General features: G+C 40.3%; 1 long non-coding RNA gene across 1 annotated transcript; it reads left to right on the top strand.

Moving 5' to 3' along the window:
• The first annotated feature begins 12,597 nt into the window (after window positions 1-12,597).
• On the top strand, window positions 12,598-13,197 carry LOC142246047 (uncharacterized). Its single transcript, XR_012724861.1, has 3 exons — window positions 12,598-12,728; window positions 12,895-13,022; window positions 13,121-13,197. It is a non-coding gene; the product is annotated as an uncharacterized LOC142246047 (long non-coding RNA).
• The last annotated feature ends 1,893 nt before the right edge of the window (window positions 13,198-15,090 follow it).

Below are 15,090 nucleotides of genomic sequence, written 5' to 3'. Positions count from 1 at the left end.
GTGCCACGTTGGACGACGGCAGCCGTTTCGCAAGTAACCTTGCTTCTACGGGTCCAGTGCATGCAAAGGTGCTGCATCCACCCTTAAATAACAGGTGAATTGGGTGCAGCATCCTTGCGTGAATGAAGTGCAAGTTAAAAACATATACCAGCTGCACATATATCAAATTCACATAGAAACTTATTACATATCAATTCCAAAATGGATTATAAATAATCGTAACATACATGGGTATAGTTAGAGTAAAAAATTAAATATAGTGTTCATTATAGTTTAACCAAAGACATCTCAAAAAACACTATAAAAAACAGGCTTATAGGAAAAAACCAGCATTATAGGAACACTGACAAATCATTTTTGTCGTTCAGGCCAAGGGGACCGAGAGCATTTAAGTCTATAATCAATCTTGATTCCTTTCTAAGTAAAGAACGGTGCATATCACCTCCAGTGGGACAGGGATTAATTTTTATTACGCCTGCAAATTTTAAAAGGCGTGGATTACCACTATGATGTTCCTGCATATGGGCAATTAAACGTGGAGAACCTATCCCGGAGGTTATAGACTTAAAATGCTCCCTAAATCGAACATATAAAGGCCGAATTGTTTTACCTATATAATATTTTTGACAGGGGCAAAAAATAACATATACCAGATAATTAGACTTACATGTGATAAGATCTTTTATTTTGAATAGCTCAGTACCAATTTTTAAAGTGTCTCCTGTACAATGATATTCACAAAAGGGGCAGCCGCCACACCTATGGTTTCCTTTGATTTTATTTCGGTCTAACCACGTACCTAGTTTGGGTGTAGTAATACGATTATTTATCAGAACATCTCCTATGTTTTTGCATCGCCTATATGAAATCAAAGGACCCTCGTTTGTCATTTCACAGAGATCCTTGTCTTTATTAATTAAATGCCAGTGTTTTTTGATGCTTGATTTTATTGCATCATACATAGAATTAAATTTAAAATTAAAAACGCATCTATTTGAACTTTCGATTTTTGTTTTTTTCGAAATGGCATTTACATTTTTATTCTTATTTCCACTTTTATTTTTGTATTCTTTATTCTTATTTTTATCATTTGGATCATAATTTAAGGATTTTTCGAAGGCAGAATTGATAACTGATATGGGATATCCTCGTTCTAATAGACGTTTTTTCAAGTCTAATGCTTGATGCAGAAAGGTTTCAGAATTATTGTGTACTCTTTTTAGCCGCAAAAATTGTCCATATGGAAGGGCTCTCTTTGTATGAGAGGGGTGCGCACTATTAAAATGCAGCAGAGTGTTCACTGCAGTTGGTTTTCTATATACTTGTCTGTCAATAATGCCATCCGATATACTGAGTGTGACATCTAAAAAATCCAATTTTTGGTCCCCAAAAATATGTGTAAAGTACATGTTGTAGGAATTATCATTATTTAGATATGACACAAAATTTTCAAAATCCTGCGCAGAACCGTCCCATACAAAGAAGCCATCATCCATATATCTGGCATATTTTTTTATATGTTTCAGATATGGATTTTTAGGACTGTAGATAAAGTCTTCCTCAAATGCTGCCAAAAAAAAGATTTGCAAAAGTACATGCAGCGGGGGTACCCATCGCGGTACCCCCGCATTGCAAGTACCACTGATCGTCAAATTTAAATGCATTATGATGCAAAATAAAGCTTAAGGCTTCTGTGATGAAGTCTACTAAGATTGGATTCTGGTCAAAATTCAGCAAGACTCTCTTAATGGTCTGTACACCCTGATCCTGTGGGATACGGGTGTACAGACTCTCAATATCCAAAGCGGCAAGAGAGAAACCTTTCTGCCATTGAAAATTATCAAGCATTTTAATTAGATCTCCCGTATCTTTTAAGAATAAGGGGATGCGGGTCAATAGTGGTTTAAGTAGCCATTCTAGGTAGTGAGATAAGGGCTCTGTCACTGAACCTATTCCTGCCACAATAGGGCGGCCAGGGGGGGAGACACTGACCAGAATCCAATCTTAGTAGACTTCATCACAGAAGCCTTAAGCTTTATTTTGCATCATAATGCATTTAAATTTGACGATCAGTGGTACTTGCAATGCGGGGGTACCGCGATGGGTACCCCCGCCGCATGTACTTTTGCAAATCTCTTTTTGGCAGCATTTGAGGAAGACTTTATCTACAGTCCTAAAAATCCATATCTGAAACATATAAAAAAATATGCCAGATATATGGATGATGGCTTCTTTGTATGGGACGGTTCTGCGCAGGATTTTGAAAATTTTGTGTCATATCTAAATAATGATAATTCCTACAACATGTACTTTACACATATTTTTGGGGACCAAAAATTGGATTTTTTAGATGTCACACTCAGTATATCGGATGGCATTATTGACAGACAAGTATATAGAAAACCAACTGCAGTGAACACTCTGCTGCATTTTAATAGTGCGCACCCCTCCCATACAAAGAGAGCCCTTCCATATGGACAATTTTTGCGGCTAAAAAGAGTACACAATAATTCTGAAACCTTTCTGCATCAAGCATTAGACTTGAAAAAACGTCTATTAGAACGAGGATATCCCATATCAGTTATCAATTCTGCCTTCGAAAAATCCTTAAATTATGATCCAAATGATAAAAATAAGAATAAAGAATACAAAAATAAAAGTGGAAATAAGAATAAAAATGTAAATGCCATTTCGAAAAAAACAAAAATCGAAAGTTCAAATAGATGCGTTTTTAATTTTAAATTTAATTCTATGTATGATGCAATAAAATCAAGCATCAAAAAACACTGGCATTTAATTAATAAAGACAAGGATCTCTGTGAAATGACAAACGAGGGTCCTTTGATTTCATATAGGCGATGCAAAAACATAGGAGATGTTCTGATAAATAATCGTATTACTACACCCAAACTAGGTACGTGGTTAGACCGAAATAAAATCAAAGGAAACCATAGGTGCGGCGGCTGCCCCTTTTGTGAATATCATTGTACAGGAGACACTTTAAAAATTGGTACTGAGCTATTCAAAATAAAAGATCTTATCACATGTAAGTCTAATTATCTGGTATATGTTATTTTTTGCCCCTGTCAAAAATATTATATAGGTAAAACAATTCGGCCTTTATATGTTCGATTTAGGGAGCATTTTAAGTCTATAACCTCCGGGATAGGTTCTCCACGTTTAATTGCCCATATGCAGGAACATCATAGTGGTAATCCACGCCTTTTAAAATTTGCAGGCGTAATAAAAATTAATCCCTGTCCCACTGGAGGTGATATGCACCGTTCTTTACTTAGAAAGGAATCAAGATTGATTATAGACTTAAATGCTCTCGGTCCCCTTGGCCTGAACGACAAAAATGATTTGTCAGTGTTCCTACAATGCTGGTTTTTTCCTATAAGCCTGTTTTTTATAGTGTTTTTTGAGATGTCTTTGGTTAAACTATAATGAACACTATATTTAATTTTTTACTCTAACTATACCCATGTATGTTACGATTATTTATAATCCATTTTGGAATTGATATGTAATAAGTTTCTATGTGAATTTGATATATGTGCAGCTGGTATATGTTTTTAACTTGCACTTCATTCACGCAAGGATGCTGCACCCAATTCACCTGTTATTTAAGGGTGGATGCAGCACCTTTGCATGCACTGGACCCGTAGAAGCAAGGTTACTTGCGAAACGGCTGCCGTCGTCCGACGTGGCACACCCTCATCCTCCCTCACTACCTGTACCCCTGATGTGATCGTGGAATAAAAAGAAAAATATTTTATTCGACCTTTGGAGTGCGACCTTTCATCTCTTCATTGTGGATCTTGTATCGCCTTTGCTTTGGGACACGCACCCAGGCCTCCACCTGCCTGAAAGCACAGCTTTGTCAGCCATACAGGGATCAGCGGTGCCCGGTATCCTCCACTCAGCTTTATATATATATATATATATAATATATATATATATATATATATATATATATAATATATATATATATATATATATATATATATATATATATATATATATATATATAAAAAAATCTGATTTTCATCCAGAAACAAAGATATAATTTTTTTCTCACTTGTCATCAGTGTCCAGTTCGTGTGCTTTCTGTTTTTTTACTGAGCAACTATTAAACATTTACAGGACCATTTACAGTTTCCTGTGTTACAGAATTATAATGTACAAGTGCATCTAAATAAATTTGAATATCATCAAAACGTTCATTTATTCCAGTAATTCAATACAAAAAGGGAAATGCATATATTATATAGAGTCATTACAAACAGAGTGATCTATTTCAAGTGTTTATTTCAGTTATTGTTGATGATTATGGTTTCCAGCCAATGAAAACCCAAAAGTTTTTCTCAGAAAATTAGAATGTTATATAAGACCAACTGAAAAAAAATATTTTAAACTCAGAAATGTTGGAGCCTACTGAAAAGTATGTACAGTAAATGCACTCAATACTTAGTCGGGGCTCCTATTGCATGAATTACGTATGGTATGGAGGTGATCAGCCTGTGGCACTGCTGAGATGTTATGGAAGCTCAGATTGCTTGGATAGCAGCCTTCAGCTTTTCTGCATTGTTGGGTCTGGTTTCTCTCATCTTCCTCTTGACAATACCCCAATAGATTCTTTCTGGGGTTTAGGTCAGGCGAGTTTCCTGGCCAATCAAGCACAGTGACACTGTGGTTAATAAACCAGGTATTGGTACTTTTGGCAGTGTGGACAGGTGCCAAGTCCTGCTGGAAAATGAAATTTCCATTTTCAAAAAGCTTGTCGGCAGAGGGAAGCATGAAGTGCTCTAAAAGTTCCTGGTAGACAGCTGCACTGACTTTGATCTTGATAAAACACAGTGGACCTACACCAGCAGATGACATGGCTCCCCAAACCATTACTGATTGTGGAAACTTCCCACTAGATCTCAAGCAGCTTGGATTGTGGTCTCTCCACTATTCCTCCAGACTCTGGGATCTTGATTTTCAAATGAAATGCAAAATATACTTTCATCTGAAAACAACACCTTCGACCACTGAGCAACAGTTCACTTCTTTTTCTCCTTGGCCCAGGTAAAACGTTTCTGGCATTGTCTATTGGTCATAACTAAGTGGCTTGACACAAGGAATGTGACAGTTGTAGCTCATGTCCAGTATACATCTGTGTATGGTGGCTGTTGAAGCACTGACTGCAGCAGCAGTCCACTCCTTTTGATTCTCTCTCAAATTTTTAAATGGCCTTTTTTTAACAATCCTATCAAGGCTGTGATTATCCCAGTTGCTTGAGCACCTTTTTCTACCACACTTTTTCCTTCCACTCAACTTTTACCTTAATATGCTTGGATACAGCACTTTGTGAAGAGCCAGCTTCATTAGCAATGACCTTTTGTAGCTTACCCCCCTTGTGGAGTGTGTCAATGACTGTCTTCTGGACAGCTGTCAAGTCAGCAGTCTTCCCCATGATTATGTAGCCTACTGAATCTGACTAAGGGACCATTTTAAACACTTCGGAAACCTTTTCAGGTGTTTTGTGGTAATTATTCTAATTTTCTGAGATAATGACTTGGGTTTTCATTGGCTGTAAGTCATAAACATCAACAATAACAATAACAAACACTTGAAATAGATCACTCTGTTTGTAATGACTATTTATAATATATCTATTTCCCTTTCTGCATTGAATTACTTAAATAAATTAACTTTTTGATGTTATTCTAATTCATCTAATGGATCTCCTTCCACAAGCATCTCAAAATAGTTGATAGGAATTTGGGTCCATTCCACCTGACAGAACTGGTGTAACTGTGCCATGTTTTTAAGTCACCTTGCACTCACCTGTCTTTTTAGCTTTCCCATAAATTTTCAATAGGATTGACATCAGAGCTTTGTGATGGCCACTCCAAAACATTGACTTTTTTATCCTTAAGTCATTTTGTAATCAGTTTGGCAGTATGATCAAAGGTAATTGTCCATTTAGAAGACCCATTCCCGTCCAAGCTTTAAGTTCCTGGCTGATGACATGAGATGTTGCTTCAGTATTGCCACATAAAATTCTTTCTTCATGGTTCCATCTATTTTGTGATTTGCACCAGTCCCTCCTGCAGCAAAACAGCCCCTCAACATGATGATGCTACCCCTGTGTTTCACATATGAGATGTCGCATGGTATTCTTGCGGTTCAAAGAACCTCCCTTTTTCCTCCAAACATAATGATGGTCAATATGGCCAAACAGTTCAATTTTAGTTTTGTCAGACCACAGGGCATGTCTCAAAAAATTAAGATTTTTGTTCCTGTGCGCATTTCCAAAGATTAATCTGGCTTTTTTATGTTTCTTTTGGAGGAGTATTGGCTTCTTCCTGGCAGAGTGGCTTTTCAGCCCATGTTGATGCAGTATTCATTTCACTGTGTATAATGGCAGAATCTTATCAGCTTCTGCCAGCATCTTCACAAGCTCTTTTGCTTTTGTTCTTGGGTTGATGTACACATGTGTGTATGATGGCTGTATATTTCCATCTTGTTTGGACTTGCATATAACTGTTTTCAGAGATGAACAAGGCACCTTCTGGTATCTGGAAAATAGACACCCAAAGATGAACCAGACTTTTGCAAGTCCTCAATTTTCGTCCTGAAATCTTGGCTGATTTCTTTTGACTTTTCCATGATGCTACATAAAGAAGCAGTGTGTTTCATGTGTGCATTAAAATACATCCACAGGTGTGTCTCTAACTCAGATGTTACCAATAAACCTCTCTGAAGCTTCCAAAGACATGACATCATCATATGGGCTGTCCCATATTGTTTAAAGGCATAGTACTCTAAAGGGGACTTTACACGCTGTGATATCGCTAATGATTTATCGTCGGGGTCACTTCGTTAGTGACGCACATCCAGTGTCCTTAGCGACATCGCAGCGTGTGACATGTACGAGCGATCTTAAACAATCGCGAAACAGGCAAAAATGGTTGGTTTTGGAGAGGTCGTTCTAAAACCAAATATAGTTGCCTGTTTATTAGTGATGTTGTTCCTCGTTCCTGCGGCAGCAAACATCGCTGTGTGTGACACCACAGAAGCGACGAACATCTCCTTACCTCCATCCACCGGCAATGAGGAATGAAGGAGGTGGGCGGGATGTTACGTCACGCTTATCTCCGCCACTCCTCTGAATTGGACAGCTACCATGTGGCGTTGCTGTGACGCCGCACGACCCGCCCCCTTAGAAAGATGGCGGATCGGCGTCCAGAGCGATGTCGCTTACCAGGTATGTGCGTGTGACGCTGCTGTAGCGATAATGTTCGCTTTGGCAGCGATCACACAATATCGCACGTACGACGGGGGCGGGTACTATCACGCTCGACATCGCTAGCCGATGCTAGCGATGTCGCAGCGTGTAAAGCCCGCTTTAGTGTATGTAAATGTTTGACTTTGCAGAAAGTAAAAAAAAATGCTTTAAAAATTATTTCTCTCTCATTATTCTGGCATTTGACAAATATAAATAATTTTGGTAACCCTAACTGACCTAAACAGGGAAAAGTTTATTCTGACTTCATGTTAAATAGTGAGAAAAACATGCATATGTGTCTTTTCAGATAGCGTATATATTCTTCTGGTTTCAAGTGTAAATATATATATATATATATAGGTATGGATATAAAAATAAAAAAGCATTTGACTTGTGTGATAGCGCCAAACGTATGTGAAACTGTGATTTTAGTATCTCATGTGACCTTGTGCAGCAATAATGGCATTCAAACATTTATGGTAAATGTTGATCAGTCCTTCCCATCAGAATAGAGGAATTTTAGCCTATTCCTCCCTATAAAACAGGTTTGACACCAATTTTAGTGGGTTTTCTCTTTTGTGTGTATGTGTACATACAGTCATGGCTGAATGTGTTAGCACCCTTGAAATTGTTGCAGAAAATTAAGTTTCTCTTTCAGAAAATTATTACAATTACATGTTTTGCTATACACGTTTTGTGTCCTGGAACAACACAGAAAAACAGAAAAAAGGCAAATTGGACATAATTTCACACACAAAAAAAAAACAAAAAAAAACCAAGCAGGACAAAATTGTTGGCCCCTTTCCAAAAATATGGGTAAGGAACTTTGTTTCACTTCTGTGATGCTTGTTCAGACTCACATGTTTAAAGTAACTGATGTGGGGGGCAGTCCCCATGCAGCGGTGGATACTGCGCCTCACGCCATCCTATGCCTCCAGTCCACTCCACTAATGTGCAACTGAAGAAGGTCCGTTGTGGACCGAAAACATTTTCTCATGCACATTAAATAAACTTGCATCACTTTCAAGTTTGGGAGTGCCTTGTTTAACTACATTGTACGGCTTTGGAACCTGAAGAGCACCCCTATCTCTCTTGATATAACCACAAGGAAGTGCCATTTCTTCTTCCTACATTGACTCCAGATATCTTGATTTTGTTTTGTCCATGGTGAGCAACATAATCAAGAAGATTACGACCCATAGAGCTGTAGTTAATCTGTGTGGACAAGGACAGCAGGGAAAAATGTATGAAAGGTTGTAGTGCACTATAGGATAGTGGATTAACAGCTCCAGTAAAGTTCCAAAGAAATTCAAGCTGTCCTTCAGGCTCAGGGTGCAATAGTGTCAGTGCAAAGTATCTGTCAACATTTTAATGAAACATATAGCTATTGTAGGAGACTCAAAAGTAGAGTTGAGCGTGGTTCGCGGTTCGAGGTTCTCCAGTTCTAGGCTCGAGTGATTTTGGGGCCTGTTCTAGATCGAACTAGAACTCGAGCTTTATGCAAAAGCTCGATAGTTCTAGAAACGTTCGAGAACGGTTCTAGCAGCAAAAAAACAGTTAATTCCTAGCTGGCTTTCCGCTGTAATAGTGTAAGTCACTCTGTGACTCACACTAATATGAAATTTCAGTGTATAGTGTGCGGGAACAGCGCCTTCAGATCACTGCTGTTTGTATAATGGCGATCGCCATTTTTTTTTTTTTTCCTTGTCTTCCTTCCCTAAGCGCGCGCGTGTAGTGGGGAGGGCCATTATGTCAGCCAATCCCAGACACACACACAGCTAAGTGGACTTTTAGCCAGAGAAGCAACGGCATGTGTGATAGGATGTCCATGTCACATGTCCCTGCATTATAAAAACGAGTATCTGCCCGTCCGGACGCCATTATCTCTTCTGCGTCCTTGGTGTCAGACATCACTGGCGCAGCTCCGTCCTTTGTCCTATCGCCGATACTGCTGTATGCGCTCCATACACAGCACTGGACAGCTTAGGGATAGCACTTTCTATCAGTCCTTTTAAGGGCTCGTACCGGCAGGGTCAGAGCCATAGGTGACAGGTCCTGAAAACAGAGACAGCGTCTGTGTAGCTAAGGTCAAGGATTTCCTCGCTGCATTTCCCCATTAGGAGGGAATAGAAAGGCAGGCTTCCTTTCCTCTACCCAGAGCCCCACAACCCTGGCACTGTACCCTCCTGTCCTCTGCACACTCCAACTCATTGTAACTAAGCCATTATACTAGCAAACACTGAGTGAACTTAGTGTCATCCTAAACGTGGCTGTTGGACTTCTGTATAGTCCCAGTAGTGCACAGATATTTGCAGCACGTCTGCCTGCATTGCACACTCAAACTGATAGTTACTAAGCCATTATACTAGCAAACACTGAGTGAACTTAGTGTCATCCTAAACGTGGCTGTTGGACTTCTGTATAGTCCCAGTAGTGCACAGATATTTGCAGCACGTCTGCCTGCATTGCACATTCCAACTCATTATAACTAAGCCATTATACTAGCAAACACTGAGTGAACTAAGTGTCATCCTAAACATGGCTATTGGACTTTTGTATAGTCCCAGTAGTGCACAGATATTTGCAGAACCTCTGCCTGCATTGCACACTCCAACTCATTATAACTAAGCCATTATACTAGCAAACACTGAGTGAACTTAGTGTCATCCTAAACGTGGCTGTTGGACTTCTGTATAGTCCCAGTAGTGCAAAGACATTTGCAGCACGTCTGCCTGCATTGCACACACCAACTCCTTATAACTAAGCCATTATACTAGCAAACACTGAGTGAACTTAGTGTCATCCTAAACGTGGCTGTTGGACTTCTGTATAGTCCCAGTAGTGCACAGATATTTGCAGCACGTCTGCCTGCATTGCACACTCCAACTCATTATAACTAAGCCATTATACTAGCAAACACTGAGTGAACTTAGTGTCATCCTAAACGTGGCTGTTGGACTTCTGTATAGTCCCAGTAGTGCACAGATACAGTGCCTACAAGTAGTATTCAACCCCCTGCAGATTTAGCAGGTTTGATAAGATGCAAATAAGTTAGAGCCTGCAAACTTCAAACAAGAGCAGGATTTATTAACAGATGCATAAATCTTACAAACCAACAAGTTATATTGCTCAGTTAAATTTTAATACATTTTCAACATAAAAGTGTGGGAAAATTATCATTCAACCCCTAGGTTTAATATTTTGTGGAATAACCCTTGTTTGTAATTACAGCTAATAATCGTCTTTTATTAGACCTGATAAGGCCGGCACAGGTCTCTGGAGTTATCTTGGCCCACTCCTCCATGCAGATCTTCTCCAAGTTATCTAGGTTCTTTGGGTGTCTCATGTGGACTTTAATCTTGAGCTCCTTCCACAAGTTTTCAATTGGGTTAAGGTCAGGAGACTGACTAGGCCACTGCAACACCTTGATTTTTTCCCTCTTGAAACAAGCCTTGGTTTTCTTGGCTGTGTGCTTTGGGTCGTTGTCTTGTTGGAAGATGAAATGACGACCCATCTTAAGATCCTTGATGGAGGAGCGGAGGTTCTTGGCCAAAATCTCCAGGTAGGCCGTGCTATCCATCTTCCCATGGATGCAAACCAGATGGCCAGGCCCCTTGGCCGAGAAACAGCCCCACAGCATGATGCTGCCACCACCATGCTTGACTGTAGGGATGGTATTCTTGGGGTCGTATGCAGTGCCATCCAGTCTCCAAACGTCACGTGTGTGGTTGGCACCAAAGATCTCGATCTTGGTCTCATCAGATCAGGGAACCTTGAACCAGTCTGTCTCAGAGTCCTCCAAGTGATCATGAGCAAACTGTAGACGAGCCTTGACATGACGCTTTGAAAGTAAAGGTACCTTACGGGCTCGTCTGGAACGGAGACCATTGCGGTGGAGTACGTTACTTATGGTATTGACTGAAACCAATGTCCCCACTGCCATGAGATCTTCCCGGAGCTCCTTCCTTGTTGTCCTTGGGTTAGCCTTGACTCTTCGGACAAGCCTGGCCTCGGCACGGGTGGAAACTTTCAAAGGCTGTCCAGGCCGTGGAAGGCTAACAGTACTTCCATAAGCATTCCACTTCCGGATGATGCTCCCAACAGTGGAGACAGGTAGGCCCAATTCCTTGGAAAGGGTTTTGTACCCCTTGCCAGCCTTTTGACCCTCCACAATCTTGTCTCTGATGGCCTTGGAATGCTCCTTTGTCTTTCCCATGTTGACCTTGAACCACAAATAAATATAGAACCGAGGTATGGTATCAGCATAAGACCACAGAAAAAAACACTACCTCTAAAAATATTTAAGTTTTATTTAGAAAGTTATAAAAAATGACAAACAGTGTCTCTCTAAAAATACATAAAGGACAACACAGTGCCAGTGAGATGTTGGGAGGAGATAGTTTCAGCGTGAAAAGGATAGCGATAGATAGATATTCACAGAGTCGTCAGATTACTGATCTCATAGCCTTTATTGACCCTTCCTGACGACGGAGGGTGTCCTAAGTTACTGGACACTCCCCGTTCCGGGTGGCTGTCCCTCCCTGTCCCTATCTCTAGCCAAGGGGTGTCCACCACCAACCCAGGTGATTAGTGCAAAACCATAAATATACACATAAACACAAATGCGTTAAATTTGGTTCCTGACTCAATAAGATACTTCAGTCAGATGAATTTAAATTTTGTTAGGTGGAGCTGTAGGGGACCCGCTACAGTAGCTGTCACCCCACGCTCTCCCGACGCGTTTCTCCCCCACCTAACGCAATGCTGGGGGATCATCAGGGGTAAAAAAAGTCATACCTGTTGATGCACAAAAAAGAGAGGACAAGTAATGTCTTAATATAACTTCATCAAAGTAGATTGAAAAATCATTATATTCTCTTGGGTATATAACTTACATAACGGTAATAGTTATAGAGCGGGATATGAACGGTCCAACCCGAAAGCCTTTTGATAAGTAAGATTACAGGTATTTATTTTTTAGGACTAGTCAGGTGTCATCTAGTAAATTTATGCTTGCACCATTTGTCCTGGTTTGGTGGATACAGGACGATATACCACACTGATGTGGCTCCCTAAGGGAATTCAACGTACTTCTAGGTCCATGACTATTATCCTTTTTTCATTTTAGGACTGGACACACTAACAGTGTAGATATTGGTGTAACACCATCAACTAAAGAAATTGGACTCTTTGCATGTATAGGTATCTACTTTTCTCTATGGGACACTGTAGGTTTCCTGAATCTACCTCGTTTAATTGGTATTTTACTGTCTCTGTCTATGCAGATGTCCCTGCTGCCTTAATGTGACCTAGACATGGTTAGGATGTGATCCATAAGCCTTTTAAACACAAGGATAGGAAGACTCATGTGATACCTTAGGAGTTTTTTTGATTTACTAAACTCCTAGCATCCCATTGGCTATTCATCCATTTTTGGAGTTATAACGAGGTATTTTTCATCTTATCCATTTTGTTACCTCTTTCCTTCCTCCCTCCTCCCCCCCCCCCCCTCTCTCCCCCCTCCCCCCTCCCCCTCCTTCCCCTCCCCCCCCCTTCCCCCCTTCCAAGCCTATCAACTCAGTTCCTCAGAATATTTTCTTGTCGGCTTTATTTAGAGACAAGTTCTTCTGAATGAGAATATCTGCCAGCATATCATGTGATTAAAACCAAGTTTTTCTGGTATATTATCAAAAGGCTTTCGGGTTGGACCGTTCATATCCCGCTCTATAACTATTACCGTTATGTAAGTTATATACCCAAGAGAATATAATGATTTTTCAATCTACTTTGATGAAGTTATATTAAGACATTACTTGTCCTCTCTTTTTTGTGCATCAACAGGTATGACTTTTTTTACCCCTGATGATCCCCCAGCATTGCGTTAGGTGGGGGAGAAACGCGTCGGGAGAGCGTGGGGTGACAGCTACTGTAGCGGGTCCCCTACAGCTCCACCTAACAAAATTTAAATTCATCTGACTGAAGTATCTTATTGAGTCAGGAACCAAATTTAACGCATTTGTGTTTATGTGTATATTTATGGTTTTGCACTAATCACCTGGGTTGGTGGTGGACACCCCTTGGCTAGAGATAGGGACAGGGAGGGACAGCCACCCGGAACGGGGAGTGTCCAGTAACTTAGGACACCCTCCGTCGTCAGGAAGGGTCAATAAAGGCTATGAGATCAGTAATCTGACGACTCTGTGAATATCTATCTATCGCTATCCTTTTCACGCTGAAACTATCTCCTCCCAACATCTCACTGGCACTGTGTTGTCCTTTATGTATTTTTAGAGAGACACTGTTTGTCATTTTTTATAACTTTCTAAATAAAACTTAAATATTTTTAGAGGTAGTGTTTTTTTCTGTGGTCTTATGCTGATACCATACCTCGGTTCTATATTTATTTGTGGTTCAAGCTTAATTAATGGCGGGCTTCTTGTCAGGACCCATTAATACTACCAGGTGGTTGGACGATGCTGACGAAGTTTTTTCTGATAAAATAACAGATACATATAGCTATTGGATTTTTCAAGTCAGTAGTCACACAGCAGTTTCTGCTATTTCATGTATTCCCCTTACATAGTCACTGGTGTGCATACCTTATCTCCCCATAGTGAGGTTTTTTTAGGTTTTTGCACCCAGTTCAGACTTAGAATGGTGTTCCAAACGTTATTCCTTATTGCATTGCACACTACAACTCATTATAACTAAGCCATTATACTAGCAAACACTGAGTGAACTTAGTGTCATCCTAAACGTGGCTGTTGGACTTCTGTATAGTCCCAGTAGTGCACAGATATTTGCAGCACGTCTGCCTGCATTGCACACTCCAACTCATTATAACTAAGCCATTATACTAGCAAACACTGAGTGAACTTAGTGTCATCCTAAACGTGGCTGTTGGACTTCTGTATAGTCCCAGTAGTGCACAGATATTTGCAGCACCTCTGCCTGCATTGCACACTCCAACTCATTATAACTAAGCCATTATACTAGCAAACACTGAGGAAACTTAGTGTCATCCTAAACGTGGCTGTTGGACTTCTGTATAGTCCCAGTAGTGCACAGATATTTGCAGCACCTCTGCCTGCATTGCACACTCCAACTCATTATAACTAAGCCATTATACAAGCAAACACTGAGTGAACTTAGTGTCATCCTAAACGTGGCTGTTGGACTTCTGTATAGTCCCAGTAGTGCACAGATATTTGCAACACCTCTGCCTGCATTGCACACTCCAACTCATTATAACTAAGCCATTATACTAGCAAACACTGAGTGAACTTAGTGTCATCCTAAACGTGGCTGTTGGACTTCTGTATAGTCCCAGTAGTGCACAGATATTTGCAGCACGTCTGCCTGCATTGCACACTCCAACTCATTATAACTAAGCCATTATACTAGCAAACACTGAGTGAACTTAGTGTCATCCTAAACGTGGCTGTTGGACTTCTGTATAGTCCCAGTAGTGCACAGATATTTGCAGCACCTCTGCCTGCATTGCACACTCCAACTCATTATAACTAAGCCATTATACTAGCAAACACTGAGGAAACTTAGTGTCATCCTAAACGTGGCTGTTGGACTTCTGTATAGTCCCAGTAGTGCACAGATATTTGCAGCACCTCTGCCTGCATTGCACACTCCAACTCATTATAACTAAGCCATTATACTAGCAAACACTGAGTGAACTTAGTGTCATCCTAAACGTGGCTGTTGGACTTCTGTATAGTCCCAGTAGTGCACAGATATTTGCAGCACCTCTGCCTGCATTGCACACTCCAACTCATTATAACTTAGCCATTATACTA

Source organism: Anomaloglossus baeobatrachus, chromosome 7 (assembly GCF_048569485.1).
Source record: "Anomaloglossus baeobatrachus isolate aAnoBae1 chromosome 7, aAnoBae1.hap1, whole genome shotgun sequence".
NCBI lineage: Eukaryota > Metazoa > Chordata > Amphibia > Anura > Aromobatidae > Anomaloglossus > Anomaloglossus baeobatrachus.
This window is presented reverse-complemented; position numbering and strand designations above follow the sequence as displayed.